The 16,421-nt window shown below is 39.1% G+C and overlaps 1 non-coding gene across 1 annotated transcript; it reads right to left on the reverse strand.

The window, feature by feature from the left end:
* Nucleotides 1–3,826: 3,826 nt before the first annotated feature.
* Nucleotides 3,827–3,934, reverse strand: LOC112752619 (small nucleolar RNA R71). The gene has a single exon (XR_003177046.1). It is a non-coding gene; the product is annotated as a small nucleolar RNA R71 (small nucleolar RNA).
* Nucleotides 3,935–16,421: the final 12,487 nt, after the last annotated feature.

Here is a 16,421-nt window from a genome sequence, read left to right on the forward strand (position 1 = left end):
TTGCGTGCCGTTAGTGGCTACACGAAGCTCTTGCCGAGCCCGTTACTTCTAGCTGAGCCTTATGGCAAGTTTATCGAAATCCTCTATCCAGTTTCCTGCCCTAAGAATTTTGAGTTTTTGGGTTTTGTGTTGAGTGAAATTTTATGATTTTGGGTGTTTAGGTACACTCTAGCACTTGATTACTATTGGGTTTTGCCCCAATCATCATTGGGTAAGGTGAGTAATTCAAATCTCTTGTGGTTTTGTGAATTTGATGAACCCTAGGTTGAATTGTTGTAAATTATGTGTATATAGATTGAGATTGTTATTGTTGGCATTATTGGAGCTTTGGAATGATTGTTGATGCTTGTTGAAGTTGGTTGGTGACTTGGTTGTGGTCGGAAGCTTGGTTTGCACTCAATTTGGGTTTTTGTGCATATTGGAAATTGGCCAAGGTATGATTTTGGTTTTCTCTATGTAGTATATAATATTTTTGGACACTTAGGCTAGTGACCCAATAGGATAGGATTGAACTAAATTGATTATTGAAATTGTTGTATAATGACATATGTTGAATTGATGATTTGGGTTGTTGATGAATTAAAATGTTGATGTTGATAGTATGGTATTGAAGATTGAGGTTGAAATTGATTCTGATGATTGTTGGTAATGGTGGAATGATGTTTGATTAATGTGTTGGTTGAAACATGAATGTATTGTTATGTATTTTATAATGGGAATTGATGTTTTCATAAGGTGGAGTGGTGAATTGAGGTATGGAAAGTGTGAAACCTGGTGTGTTTTGGGAGTTGATGAGATGGTGGTTTAATGTTGGTTGTGAAATTGGGAAATTGAGAACTTGTACAATTTTGGTAAAAATGAATTTTTGGTGACCTTTTACGAATCATAACTTGAGCCTCAGTGTTCCGAGGGTTACCTGAAACTGAAGGTCGATCTTGGATGAGATCTTCGGGTTTGATCGGAGCTGTTGGGTCCGACTTGCTGGATCTTGAGATGCTGCTGATCCTTGGTCACCAGAGGGTGATGGTACCTGGAAGAGACTTCGATGCTTAAGTTAGCACGGGCTTTAGGTAGGTTTTTGTGTAGAATTATAGTGTGAGTTATACTTGGGTGCTCCAGTGTATTTATAGTAGTGTTGAGTGACCTACCTTGAGATAAGTTAATTACCTTTATTTTATCTTTTGTGGGTGATATCACTTATCTTTTGGTCAGCCACCTACGGGTGGGCTGTAATCCTCTGCTTTGGGCCTGCTTGGGCCTCCATGGATATTTGGCCGAGCTCTTTAGGAAGAGGTCGGTGACGAGCCAACCTTATAAGAGGTCGGTCGTTCTGGTCTTCATCCAACCGGATCGCATAGCTCGACCCAGGGTATGAACAGTGCCCCTGCCTGAGCTCGGACCTTTTCGTGAGATTGTGCTTTCTGAGTTTCAATCTCTTTGGGGAAGTCGTGCTCAAGCATCTTGGTCCCATCTGTTCTTCTGTTCGCGAGTTGTATTTAAATGCGAAGGTTTTTTTTACTTTCGCTCCTTTATTGTTGCATTTGTTTCTCGAGGGGGTTACTTTCTTGGGAATACGCACGCGTGATAAATGACTATTTTATGATTTATCTGGTATTTAATTGAGTGGTTTCATCAAGTCTTCACCCACTTATTCATACTAATTGCATGATTTTATAATTCCTTCCTAGTTTTGTTCTATGGTTCAAAACTTGTGTCCTAAAGATCTTTAATTTGTGTATTTTAAATTCTCCTTTATACCATTCGATGCCGTGATCCATGTGTTAAGTGTTTCAGGCTTTATAAGGCAGGAATGGCTTAGAGAATGGAGAGGAAGCTTGCAAAAAATGGAAGGAACACAAGAAATTAAGGAGATGACCAGCAAGCATCGAAGCGCACGCATGGCTCACGCGTGCGCGCGACATGGAGAAATTCGCAGCGACGCGTGCGCATGCCTGACGCGTACGCGCGGATTGGAGTCTGCACGAATGACGCGCACGCGTGGACGACACGTATGCGTGACAAGGAAAATCGCCGAATGACGCGCATGCGTGACCTGCGCAATCTGCAGAAATAACAGAAAATGATGGGGGTGATTTCGGGCTGCGTTTTGACCCAGTTTTCAGCCCAAAAATACAGAATAAAGCCAGGGAAGAAGAAGTGACTCAACACACAGAGAGATACACATTGACATATTCTCATTAGGATAGTTTTTTAGGTTTTTAGATATGAATTTAGAGAGGATTGCTTTCCCTCTAGGTTCTCTTTTGCATTCATAGTTTATTAGTTTTGCTTTTGGATATTGAAGAGTCATTACCTCCGTTGAAGACACTATTCTAGTTTGTTTCCTTACTTACTCTTTTATTTATTCCATATTCTTAATTCTTGTTTAGAGTAGTAATTGGATTATTTTCATGGATTGTTAATGCAAAGGATTACTTTTACTTTTAATTAATTTTAAAGCCCCATCTTATTTAATTTATCATGTTTTCTTCTTATATTTTTATGAGCGTTTTATTCATGTGAATGGAGTAAACTCCATACTTGACATGGGGTTGATTAAAAGGAGACACCTGAGTTAGAAGTCTTAAGTGCTGATTAAACTGGAAGTTATTGGCTAGTTCTATATTTACTAATGCTAGACCTTCCCAAGGGAGTGGACTAGGATTTGCGAATAAAAGTTAGCTCAATCACTTGACTTTCCTTTATTTAGTAAGGGTTAACTAAGTGAAAACAACAAACCTTTTTAATACTACACTTAAGAGATCCCAACAAGGATAGAACTTCCAATTAATCATTCCCCCAGTCAAGGCTTTTTATCTAGAATATTAATAATCATCCTTAGTTTTTATTGCTTTAATTTACAAGTATTTAATTGCTTATCAACCAAACTCAAACTCTCTTGGAAATTCATAATTAATAAAATAGCATCCTTTCTTGCAACTCATTGGGAGACGACCTGGGACTCATACTCCCAGTATTTTTTTTATTCTTAATTTTTGTGACGCCTTTCTAAATTGGTGACGCGGATTTTAGCTGGTTAAGAGCTATACTCGCAACATTGTTCTTACATTACAATCTCTTAATTGGCCTAACTTCTGCCACGCACCAGTTTTTGGCGCCGTTGCCGAGGAGTTGCAATTGTGTGCTAAATTATTAATTGGTGTGCGTATTTTTATTTTTATTTGCATATTTTATTTTTATTTTATTACCATGAGCTATACATTTCTCTCATTGAATGACGCGTTCACTGTCTGATCCGAGTTTAGCCACATTTGATCCTGAAATTGAAAGAACTATTTCACGTATTAGGTGAGCTCAATGTCGGTTAGCCTCTGAGGATGGTGAAATGATTGTTATCGATTCACCAGTCTCATCTGAGGGCGAATCTGAACCACCATCTGAGAGCGAAACAATCTCCTTTACTACTGATTTAGTTGATACACGTGCAGATAGAATGGCAGCACCTAGGAGGATTACTCTCTAGGAAGTTGGAGCCCCAGATTTTACAATGCAGCCGTATCAAGTAAATCATCCAACTCTGGCTGCAGATTTTGAACTGAAGACTGCATTAATCAACTTGATGCCCAAGTTTCATGGCTTACCTGCTCAGGATCCCATTAAGCACCTCAGGGATTTTCAGACAGCCTGTTCTACTGTTAGGCGTCAAGGTGCAAATGAAACTTCTATTCTGTTAACTGCCTTCCCGTTTTCTCTTGAGGGAAATGAGAGAGAGTGGTACTACTCCTAAACTGAAGCGACTATTACTAACTGGGATACGCTCAGGAGAGAATTTCTGGAAAAATACTTTCCAGCTGAAGTTACAGACAGACTGAGAAAAGAGATCTCCTGGATTGTTCAAGCTAAATCAGAAACTCTCTATGAGTACTGAGAGCGTTTTAAAAACCTTCTGGACGCATGCCCCCATCACATGATTGACAGGCTAGTGTTGATCAGTTATTTCACTCAAGGCATGAAGCCTCGGGATAAAACTATACTAGATGGATACAATCAACAAGGCGGCAACTACAACACAGGATTATAGTCAATACTGTGGTAGCTACTCATAACAAGAAGTCAATACTGTGGTAGCTACTTATAGTCAATACTGATGAATGCCCGCAACTCCAACAAGAAGACAATACTGTGGTAGCTACTCATAACTTCTATGACCGTCCGAATCAAGGATACAATCAACAAGGCGGCAACTACAACCAAGGTGGGAACTACAGCCAACGATGGCAGGACAACTCCAACCAAGGTTGGGGGGATAATTCCAACCATGGCTGGAGGGACAACTATAACAGAGGAGACAGAGACAACCAAGGAAACCAGAGGTGGAATAACAACAACAGACAGCAAAATCAGAACCAACCTTACAGAGCTCCTCACCTAAGGCAATCACAAGGACCCCAGCACAACCAACAACAGGTCCCTCAGGTTACTTATCCCACTTCCTTATCAAATGACGAGATGCTTAATTTTCTTGCACAAGGACAACAAAACATGCAGACTTCACTGAACTCTACTCTAAATGGTCTAAATGCCACTTTACAAGCTCTCGCTACCCGGATAGATTCACTACCTACTTCCACTACCCAACCTTTAAGCTCCAGTGGAATTCCTTCTCAACCCTTACCCAACCCCAAGGGTGGCATCAATGCCGTCACTTTGAGTTCTAAAACCACATTGCAAGAGAGGAACCAAGAGGAGCCAAGCTCACAAGTACACGCCACAGCTGAGGGTGTGATAGAAGTGGAAGATGCTGAAGAGGAACAGGAAGTACAAGACAAGGTTGAAGAAGAAGTAGCTCAGCAAAGGAATGGACCACCAAAGGATACAAAAGCTGCAAGTGGCGCCATTCCTATCCCATTTCCACACCTTGCAAGGAAGTCCAGAAAGCAGATGGAACTTGATCCCAAAATGGTAGAAATTTTCAAATAGGTTGAGGTAACTGTTCCCCTTTTTGATGTTATTCAGCAAGTACCTAAATATGCCAAATTTTTGAAAGATTTATGCATACACAAAGAGAGAATTAATGAATTAGAAACTATCCTTTTAGGTAGTTCTATATCTGCTTTAGTGGTAAATATACCTGAAAAATGTAGTGATCCAGGTCCATGCACGGTTAACTGTACCATTGGAGGTGTAATATTTTCTGATTGCATGTGTGACTTAGGAGCGTGTGTTAGTATAATGCCATTGTCTATATATGATACTCTATGGCTCCCTCCCTTAAAAAGGTCGGTAGCTCGTTTTGTGTTAGCAGATAAAAGCATTATTACAGTAGTTGGAATTGCTGAAGATGTATTAGTGAGCATTAAGGGGCTCACATTTCCCCTAGAAATGCCCCCTAATGACTCAGGAAGATCATCATCAATTCTGCTTGGAAGACCATTCCTGAAAACCTCGAAGTTCAAGCTGGATGCATTCTCAAGAATTTACTCCTTTGAGATAGATGGCAGAACAGTAAGTTTCAGTTTAAATGAAGCTATGAAGCACCCTCCGGAAGATCATTCTATCTTCCAGTGTGATATCATTGATGAAACTGTGGCTGAAGTTCACTGAGAAGAAGTAGAAGAGAAACACATAGAGCAAGGTCCAAGTGTGGAGACACCATCTGAACATAATGACGACACTTTACCATTACCACTAGCCCCGGATTATCCAGAGCCTGGCCATGAGCAGAAATTAGAATTGAAGCCCCTTCCTCCACACCTCAAGTATACTTACCTTGAGGATAATCAGAAGTTTCCAGTCATCATTGCAAGGAAACTCACTTCCCAACAGGAAGAGCAACTGCTTAGTGTGTGATGAGCGGCTAATTTATACGCTTTTTGGCATTGTTTTTACATTATTTTTAGTATGATTTAGTTAGTTTTTAGTATATTTTTATTAGTTTTTAAATAAAAATCACATTTCTAGACTTTACTATGAGTTTGTGTGTTTTTCTGTGATTTCAGGTATTTTCTGGCTGAAATTGAGGGACTTGAGTAAAAATCAGATTCAGAGGTTGAAGAAGGACTGCAGATGCTGTTGGATTCTGACCTCCCTGCACTCAAAGAGGATTTTCTGGAGCTACAGAACTCCAAATGGCACGCTCTCAATTGCGTTTGAAAGTAGACATCCAGGGCTTGTCAGCAATATATAATAGTCCATACTTTGCTCGAGTTTAGATGACGCAAACTGGCGTTCAACGCCAGTTCCATGTTGCATTCTGGAGTTAAATGCCAGAAACAGGTTACAAACTGGCGTTCAACTCCAAGAGAAGCCTCTACACGTGTAAAGCTCAATGCTCAGCCCAAGCACACACCAAGTGGGCCCCAGAAGTGGATTTCTGCATCATTTACTCATTTCTATAAACCCTAGTAACTAGTTTAGTATAAATAGGACTTTTTACTATTGTATTTACATCTTTGGATTATCTCTTGATCCTTTGATAATGTTTTGGGGGCTGGCCATTCGACCATGCCTAAACTTTGTTCTTATGTATTTTCAACAGTAGAGTTTCTACACACCATAGATTAAGGTGTGGAGCTTTGCTGTTCCTCATGAATTAATACAAAGTACTATTGTTTTTCTATTCAATTCAAGCTTATTCCGATTCTAAGATATTCATTCGCACTTCAATATGAATGTGATGATCGTGACAGTCATCATCATTCCCAACCTATGAACACGTGCCTGACAACCACTTCCGTTCTACCTTAGATTGAATGAATATCTCTGGGATTCCTTAATCATAGTCTTCGTGGTATAAGTTAGAATCCATGGATGGCCATTCTTGAGATCCGGAAAGTCTAAACCTTGTCTGTGGTATTTCGAGTAGGATCTGGGAAGGGATGGATGCGACGAGCTTCAAACTCACGAGTGCTGGGCATAGTGACAGACGTAAAAGGATCAATGGATCCTATTCCAGTATGATCGAGAACCGACAGATGATTAGCCATGCAGTGACAGCGCATTGGACCATTTTCACTGAGAGGACAGGATGTAGCCATTGACAACGGTGACGCCTAACATACAGCTTGCCATAGAAAGGAGTATGAATGATTGGATGAAGACAATAGGAAAGCAGAGGTTCAGGAGGAACAAGCATCTTCATACGTTTATCTGAAACTCTCACCAATGAATTACATAAGTATCTCTATCTTTAACTTACATTTTATTTATATTTTAATTATATTTTAATTATCAAATATCCATAACCATATGAATCTGTCTGACTGAGATTTGCAAGATGACCATAGCTTGCTTCAAGCCGACAATCTCCGTGGGATCGACCCTTACCCACGGAAGGTTGATTACTTCGACGACCCAGTGCACTTCCTGGTTAGTTGTGCGAAGTTGTGACAAAGAACTAAGATTATGAACGTGCGTATTGTGTTTTTAGCACCGTTACCAAGGAATGAACCATCACGATTTCCGCGCACCAAATTTTTGGCGCCGTTGCCGAGGATTGTTCAAGTTTGGACAACTGACGGTTCATCTTGTTGCTCATATTAGGTAATTTTTTTTTAATTTTAAGATTTTATTTTTATTCCTTTTATTTTCAAAAAAAATATTTATTCTATGGCTTCAAAATTTTTAAGAATGAATTCTAGAGTTTCATGAAACATGTTGAAACCTGGCTAGCTGTAAAGCCATGTCGAATTCTTTTGGACCGAGGCTTCCACTCATCAACACAGAAGCAAGTTGAATGAAGTATCAGCTGTTGTATGTCTGATTTGTATCTACTGAAGCTTGGCTGGCCATTGGCCATGTCTAGTGTTTTGGACCGGAGCTTTCACTGAAAGCTTGGCTGGCGAGTAAGCCATGTCTAATTCGTGGATTTGAGCTTTAGACTAACATTGCAAGATTCCTGGAATTCCTATTAAAAATTTTGAAATCCTTATTTTTCTTTTTTCCAATTAATTTTCGAAAAATCCAAAAAAATTAATAAAATTATAAAACCAATAATAATTTGATGTTTCTTGCTTGAATCTAGTGTCAAATCATAAGTTATGTGTCAATTGCATGTTTATCTCTTTCTTGCATTTTTTGAAAATCCATGCATTGCATTCTTCATGATCTTCAAGTTGTTCTTGATGAATCCTCTTGTTTGATCTTTAAAATTTCTTGTTTTGTGTCTTTTCTTGTTTCTCATATGCATTTTTGACTTATTAATGTCTCAACATTTAAAATTTCTAAGTTTGGTGTCTTGCATGTTTTTCTTTTCTTAAAAATTTTCAAAAATAAGTTCTTGGTGTTCATCTTGACATTCAAAATGTTCTTGGTGTTCATCTTGACACTCATAGTGTTCTTGCATGCATCTTTTATTTTAATCCAAAATTTTTATGTTTTGCATCAATTTTATGTTTTTCTCTCTCATCATTAAAATTCAAAAATAAAAAAAATATCTTTCCCTTTTTCTCTCATAAATTTTCGAAAATTTGAGTTGACTTTTTCAAAAAATTTTAAAATCTAGTTGTTTCTTGTGAGTCAAATCAAATTTTCAATTTAAAAATTCTATCTTTTTCAAATCTTTTTCAAAAATCATATCTTTTTCAATTTTTCTTTCATAAATTTCAAAAATTTCAAATTGATTTTCAAAATCTTTTTTCTTATTTTTATTTCATATTTTCGAAATTAATGCTAACAATTAATGTGATTGATTAAAAATTTTTAAGTTTGTTACTTGCCTAGTAAGACAGGTCCAATCTTTAAACTCTAGAATCATATCTTTTTAGTTTCTTGTTAGTCAAGTAATCAACTTTGATTTCAAAAATCAAATCTTTTTAAATTTCTTTTTCAAATCTTTTTTTATTAAGTTTCAATCACATCTCTTTCAAAATCAATTTCAAAAATCTTTTCTAACTTCTTATCTTTTCAAAAATTAAGTTTCAAATCTTCTTCAATCAATCCTATCTTTTTGTTTGATTCTTATCTTTTTCAAAACTACCTAACTAATTTCCTCTTTTCAATTTTCGAAAAGCACCTTTCCCTTTTTTTTCAAAATTCCTTTTTAATTAACTATTTGTTTTAAATTTTAATTTGATTTAATTTTATTTTCCTTTCTTAATTTTCGAATTTGAATTTTAATTTTAAATTAAAAACAAAAATATTTTTCTTTTCTTTTCAATTATTTTCGAAAAATTCCCTCTCTCATCTCTCATCCCCTTCTGTTTATTTATTCATCTACTAACACCCCTCTTTCACCCAAGAATTCGAACTCATTCCTCTCCCTTGTGTTTGGATTCTTATCTTTTCCTTCCTCCATTATTCTCTTCTTATACTTACATAAGGAATCTCTATACGGTGACATAGAGGATTCCATATTTTCTGTTCTCTTCTTTTTCATATGAGCAGGAACAAGGATAAGAACATTCTTATTGAAGCTGATCCTGAACCTGAAAGGACTCTGAAGAGGAAGCTAAGGGAAGCCAAAGCACAACTCTCTGGAGAAAATCTGACAGAAATTTTCGAAAAAGGAGACATGGCCAAAAATAATAACCATGCAAGGAAGATGCTTGGTGACTTTACTGCACCAAAATCCAATTTACATGGAAGAAGCATCTCAATCCCTGCCATTGGAGCAAACAATTTTCAGCGGAAACCTCAATTAGTTTCTCTGATGCAATAGAACTGCAAGTTTCATGGACTTCCATCAGAAGATCCTTTTCAGTTCTTAATTGAATTCTTGCAGATCTGTGACACACTTAAGATCAATGGGGTTGATCCCGAGGTCTACAGGCTTATGCATTTTCCGTTTGCTGTAAGAGACAGAACTACAATATGGTTGGATTCTCAACCTAAAGATATCCTGAACTCTTGGGATAAGCTGGTCACGACTTTCTTAGCCAAGTTCTTTCCTCCTCAAAAGCTTAGCAAGCTTAGAGTGGATGTATGTAATGACCCAATTTCTGGTACGTCATGATCATACTAGAAACCGAGCGCTACCAATTTCTCTACCTAATTATTATCTATTATTTATTATATGAGCCTGATTCATTGTTAAAAGCGTAGTTATTTTACGAGGTACTTTTTTTTAAAACGTTTGGATTAACAAACAGTATCATTCATAATCAATTCAGAACTGATAATATAAAAAACAATTATAAACAACCACACATAAATACATCACAAGCAGTTGACAATATTCGGTGATCCAGCCTTTATTAGAGTATAGACTTTTAGTTAGAACACCCCTAGACATAGCTAGATAATAACTATATACATATATATACATACAACATCCCAGGTCCTGACCTGTTCAAGAAGTCCCTAAGCTGGCGCCCAGGCTAGCTGGTGCACGAAATTGTGATGTCCAGGCTCAAACTATTCCTGGCACGTGAGCAACTTGGTACGCGTAATCGTGATTACACATTCATAATTTGTCACAACTTCGATACAATTAACCAGCAAGTGCACTGGGTCGTCCAAGTAATACCTGACGTGAGTAAGGGTCGAATCCCACGGAGATTGTTGGTATGAAGCAAGCTATGGTCACCTTGCAAATCTCAGTCAGGCGGATATAAAGTGATAATGGTGTTTTCGAATATTATATAATAAAATAGGGATAGAGATACTTATGTAATTCATTGGTAGGAATTTCAGATAAGCGAATGGAGATGCTTTCGTTCTTCTGAACCTCTGCTTTCCTGCTATCTTCATCCAGTCAGTCTTACTCCTTTCCATGGCTGGCTTTATGTGATACATCACTACTGTCAATGGCTACTTTCGGTCATCTCTCAGGAAAATGATCCAATGCCCTGTCACAGCACGGCTAATCGTCTGGAGGCATCACCCTTGCCAATGGCTTCATCTTATCCTCTCAGTGAATAATATGCTCACGCACCCTGTCACGGCACGGCTATTCATCTGTCGGTTCTCGATCATGCTGGAATAGGATTTACTATCCTTTTGCGTCTGTCACTAACGCCCTGCAATCGCGAGTTTGGAGCTCGTCACAGTCATTCATTCATCGAATCCTACTCGGAATACCACAGACAAGGTTTAGACTTTTTGGATTCTCTTGAATGCCGCCATCATTCTAGCTTACGCCACGAAGATTCTGGTTAAGAGATCTAAAAGATATTCATTCTAGCTTATTTCATGTAGAACGGAAGTGTTTGTCAGGCACGCGTTCATAAAGGAGAAGGATGATGAGCGTCACACATAATCATCACCTTCATCACGTTCTTTGGTGCGAATGATATCTTAGAAGTGAAATAAGATGAATTGAATAGAAAACAGTAGTACTTTGCATTAATCTTTGAGGAACAGCAGAGCTCCACACCTTAATCTATGGAGTATAGAAACTCTACCGTTGAAATTACATAAGTGAAAGTCCAGGCATAGCCGAGATGGCCAGCCCCTAAATTCTAAGAACAATGCGTTCAAAGATGATCCTAAGATCCTAAGATGATCAAAAGATGCCTAATACAATAGTAAAAGGCCCTATTTATAATAAACTAGCTACTAGGGTTTACATGAGTAAGTAATTGATGTATAAATCCACTTCCTGGGCCCACTTGGTGTGTGTTTGGGCTGAGCCTAAGTGTTGCACGTGTAGAGGTCCTTCCTGGAGTTGAACGCCAGCTTTTGTGCCAGTTTGGGCGTTCAACTCTGGTTTTGGCTCCTTTTCTGGCGCTGGACGCCAGATTTGGGTAGAAAGCTGGCGTTGAACGCAAGTTTACGTCGTCTATTCTTGGCCAAAGTATGAACTATTATATATTGATGGAAAGTCCTGGATGTTTACTTTCCAACGCAATTTGAACCGCGCTATTTCGAGTTTCGTAGCTCTAGAAAATTCACTTTGAGTGCAGGGAGGTCAGAATCCAACAGCATCAACAGTCCTTCTTCAACCTCTGAATCAGATTTTTGCTCAAGTCCCTCAATTTCAGCCAGAAAATACCTGAAATCATAGAAAAACACACAAACTCATAGTAAAGTCCAGAAATGTGAATTTAACATAAAAACTAATGAAAACATCCCTAAAAGTAACTACATCCTACTAAAAACATACTAAAAACAATGCCAAAAAGCGTATAATTTATCCGCTCATCACAACACCAAACTTAAATTGTTGCTTGTCCCCAAGCAACTGAAAATCAAATAGGATAAAAAGAAGAGAATATACTACAAATTCCAAACTATCAATGAAACAGAGCTTCAATCATATGAGCGGGACTTATAGCTTTTTGCCTCTTGAATAGTTTTGGCATCTCACTTTATCCATTAAGGTTCAGAATGATTGGCATCTATAGGAACTTCAGATTTCGAATAGTGTTATTGACTCTCCTAGTTCAGTATGATGATTCTTGAACACAGCTTTTTTTATGAGTCTTGGCCGTGGCCCTAAGCACTTTGTTTTCCAGTATTACCACCGGATACATAAATGCCACAGACACATAATTGGGTGAACCTTTTCTGATTGTGACTCAGCTTTGCTAAAGTCCCCAATTAGAGGTGTCCAGGGTTCTTAAGCACACTCTTTTTTTTTTGCTTTGGACCTTGACTTTAACCGCTCAGTCTCAAGTTTTCACTTGACACCTACACGCCACAAGCACATGGTTAGGGACAGCTTGGTTTAGCCGCTTAGACCAGGATTTTATTCCTTTAGGCCCTCCTATCCACTGATGCTCAAAGCCTTGGGATCTTTTTTAATTGCCCTTGCCTTTTGGTTTTAAGGGTTATTGGCTTTTTGCTCTTGCCTCTTGGTTTTAAGAGCTTTTGGCTTTTTCTGCTTGCTTTTTCTTTCTATTATTTTTTTCGCCTATATTTTTTCTTTTTTCTTTTTTTTTTCTGCAAGCTTTGTTCTTTGCTGCTTTTTCTTGCTTCAAGAATCATTTTTATGATTTTTCAGATTATCAAATAACATGTCTCCTAGTCATCATTCTTTCAAGAGCCAACATATTTAACATTCTTAAGCAACAACTTCAAAAGACATATGCACTGTTCAAGCATACATTCAGAAAACAAGAAGCATTGTCACCACATCAATATAATTAAGCTAAGTTCAAGGATAAATTCGAAACTCATGTACTTCTTATTCTTTTGAATTAAAACATTTTTCATTTAAGAGAGGTGATGGAGTCATAGGACATTTATAACTTTAAGACATAGTTACTACTACTAATGATCATGTAATGAAGAGATAAACATAGATAGGCACATAACATAGAAAACGAAAAACAGAAGAAAGAAGAACAAGGAATGAATCCACCTTAGTGATGGTGGCGTTTCCTTCTTGAGGAACCAATGATGTCCTTGAGCTCTTCTATGTCTCTTCCTTGTCTTTGTTGCTCCTCCCTCATTGCTTTTTGATCTTCTCTTATTTCATGAAGCATGATGGAGTGCTCTTGATGTTCCACCCTTAGTTGTCCCATATTGGAACTTAATTCTTCTAGGGAGGTGTTGATGTGCTCCCAATAGTTTTGTGGAGGAAAGTGCATTTGAGGCATTTCCGGGATCTCATGGTGATGAGCTTCATACGCCTCTTGAGCTCCATGAATGGGCTCTCTTGCTTGCTCCATCTTTTTCTTAGTGATGGGCTTGTCCTCTTTAATGAGGATATCTCCCTCTATGTCAATCCCAGCTGAATTGCATAGGTGGCAAATGAGGTGAGGAAAGGCTAACCTTGCCATAGTGGAAGACTTGTCAGCCACCTTGTAGAGTTCTTGAGGTATAATCTCATGAACTTCCACCTCTTCTCTAATCATGATGCTATGGATTATGATGGCCCGGTCTATGGTAACTTCAGACCGGTTGCTAGTGGGAATGATTGAGCATTGAATGAACTCCAACCATCCTCTAGCTATAGGCTTGAGGTCCAATCTTCTTAGTTGAACCGGCTTGCCTTTGGAGTCAACCTTCCATTGAGCTCCTTCTACACATATGTCCATAAGGACTTGGTCCAACCTTTGATTAAAGTTGACCCTTCTAGTGTAGGGGCGTTCATCTCCTTGCATCATGGGCAAGTTAAACGGCAACCTCACATTCTCCAGACTAAAATCTAAGTATTTCCCCCGAACCATTGTAACATAGTTCTTTGGATCCGGGTTCTTACTTTGATCATGGTTCTTGGTGATCCATGCATTGGCATAGAACTCTTGAACCATTAGGATGCCGACTTGTTGGATGGGATTTGTTAGAACTTCCCAACCTCTTCTTTGAATTTCATGTCGGATCTCCGGATACTCATTTCTTTTGAGTTTAAAAGGGACCTCAGGGATCACCTTCTTCTTGGCCACAACATCATAGAAGTGGTCTTGATGGGCTTTGGAGATGAACCTTTCCATCTCCCATGACTCGGATGTGGAAGCTTTTGTCTTCCCTTTCCCCTTTTTAGAGGATTCTCCGGTCTTAGGTGCCATCAATGGTAATGGAAAAACAAAAAAACTATGCTTTTACCACACCAAACATAGAATATTGCTCGCCCTCGAGCAATAAACAAAATACTAGAAGAAGAAGAAGAAGAAATATGGAGAGGGAGAGAGAGATGTGGTTTCGGCCAAGAAGAGTGTAGAGGGGTGTGTTGTGTGAATTTGATGAAGAATGGGGGTCTTTATATAGGGAAGGGAGGGGGGGTTAAGGTTCGGCCATATGGGTGGGTTTGGGTGGGAAATTGGTTTTGAATTTTGAAGGTAGGTGGAGTTTATGAGGTAGGTTTATGGGGAGGAGTGGATGGATGTGAGTGGTGAAGAGGTGATGGGGAAGAGAGATTGAGGTGATTGGTGAAGGGTTTTTGGGGAAGAGTGTTTATGGGGTTGTGTGAAAGAGAGTGGTGAGAAGAAGTGAGTGGAGGTAGGTGGGGATCCTGTGGGGTACACAGATCCTGAGGTGTTCAAGGATTTACATCCCTGCACCCATTAGGCATGTAAAAATGCCTTTGTACCCAACTCTAGGCGTTCAGCGCCAGGTTGGTGGCCATTTTGGGCGTTCAACGCCCATTTGTGTGCCATTTCTGGCGTTGAACGCCAGAACCATGCCTGTTTTGGCATTCAGCGCCCAGAAGCTGCCCATTTTGGGCGTTCAGCGCCAGAACCATGCTCTGTTCTGGCGCTGAACGCCAGACAGATGCTCCTCCAGGGTGTGATTTTTCTTCTGCTGTTTTTGATTCTGTTTTCAATTTTTATATTTATTTTGTGACTCCACATGATCATGAACCTACAAAGACATATAACTAAGGAAAATATAGTTAGATAAATAAAAATTGGGTTGCCTCCCAACAAGCGCTTCTTTAGTGTCAATAGCTTGACAGTGGGCTCTCATGGAGCCTCACAGATGTGCAGAGCTTTGTTGAGACTCTCCAACACCAAACTTAGAGTTTGGATATGGGAGTTCAACACCAAACTTAGAGTTTGGTTGTGGCCTCCCAACACCAAACTTAGAGTTTGACTGTGGGGGCTCTGGTTGACTCTGCTTTGAGAGAAGCTTTTTCTGCTTCCTCTCCATGGTTGCAGAGGGAGATTCTTGAGTTTTAAACACAAGGGAGTCCTCATTCCATTGAAGGACTATTTCACCTCTGTCAACATCAATCACAGCTCTTGCTGTGGCCAGGAAAGGTCTTCCTAGGATGATGGATTCATCCTCTTCCTTTCCAGTATCCAGGACTATGAAATCAGTAGGGATGTAAAGGCCTTCAACCTTTACTAACACGTCCTCTACTTGTCCATAAGCCTATTTTCTTGAACTGTCTGCCATCTCTAATGAGATTTTAGCAGCTTGCACCCCATAGATTCCCAGTTTCTCTATTACAGAGAGGGGCATGAGGTTTATTCCTGAACCAAGGTCACACAGAGCCTTAAAGATCATGGTGCCTATGGTGCAGGGTATTATGAACTTTCCAGGATCCTGTCTCTTCTGAGGCAATGTCAGTTGATCCAGATCACTTAGTTCATTGATGAACAAGGGAGGTTCAACTTCCCAAGTATCAATGCTAAATAATTTGGCATTCAGCTTCATGATTGCACCAAGAAACTTGGCAGTTTGCTCTTCAGTAACATCCTCATTCTCTTCAGAAGAGGAATACTCATCAGAGCTCATGAAGGGCATAAGGAGGTTCAATGGAATCTCTATGGTCTCTAGATGAGCCTTAAAGTCCTTTGATTCCTCAGAGGGAAGCTCCTTATTGATCACTGGACGTCCTAGGAGGTCTTCCTCCTTGGGATTCACGTCCTCTCCTTCCCTTACAGGTTCGGCCATGGTGCTTATGTCAATGGCCTTGCACTCTCCTTTTGGGTTCTCTTCTGTATTGCTTGGGAGAGTACTAGGAGGGATTTCAGTGATCCTTTTACTCAGCTGGCCCACTTGTGCTTCTAGATTTCTAATGGAAGATCTTGTTTCATTCATGAAACTTACAGTGGCCTTAGATAGATCAGAGACTAGATTTGCTAAATTAGAAGCATTTTGTTCAGAGTTCTCTGTCTGTTGCTGAGTTG

The sequence above is a fragment of the Arachis hypogaea genome, chromosome 15 (assembly GCF_003086295.3).
Source record: "Arachis hypogaea cultivar Tifrunner chromosome 15, arahy.Tifrunner.gnm2.J5K5, whole genome shotgun sequence".
Lineage (NCBI taxonomy): Eukaryota > Viridiplantae > Streptophyta > Magnoliopsida > Fabales > Fabaceae > Arachis > Arachis hypogaea.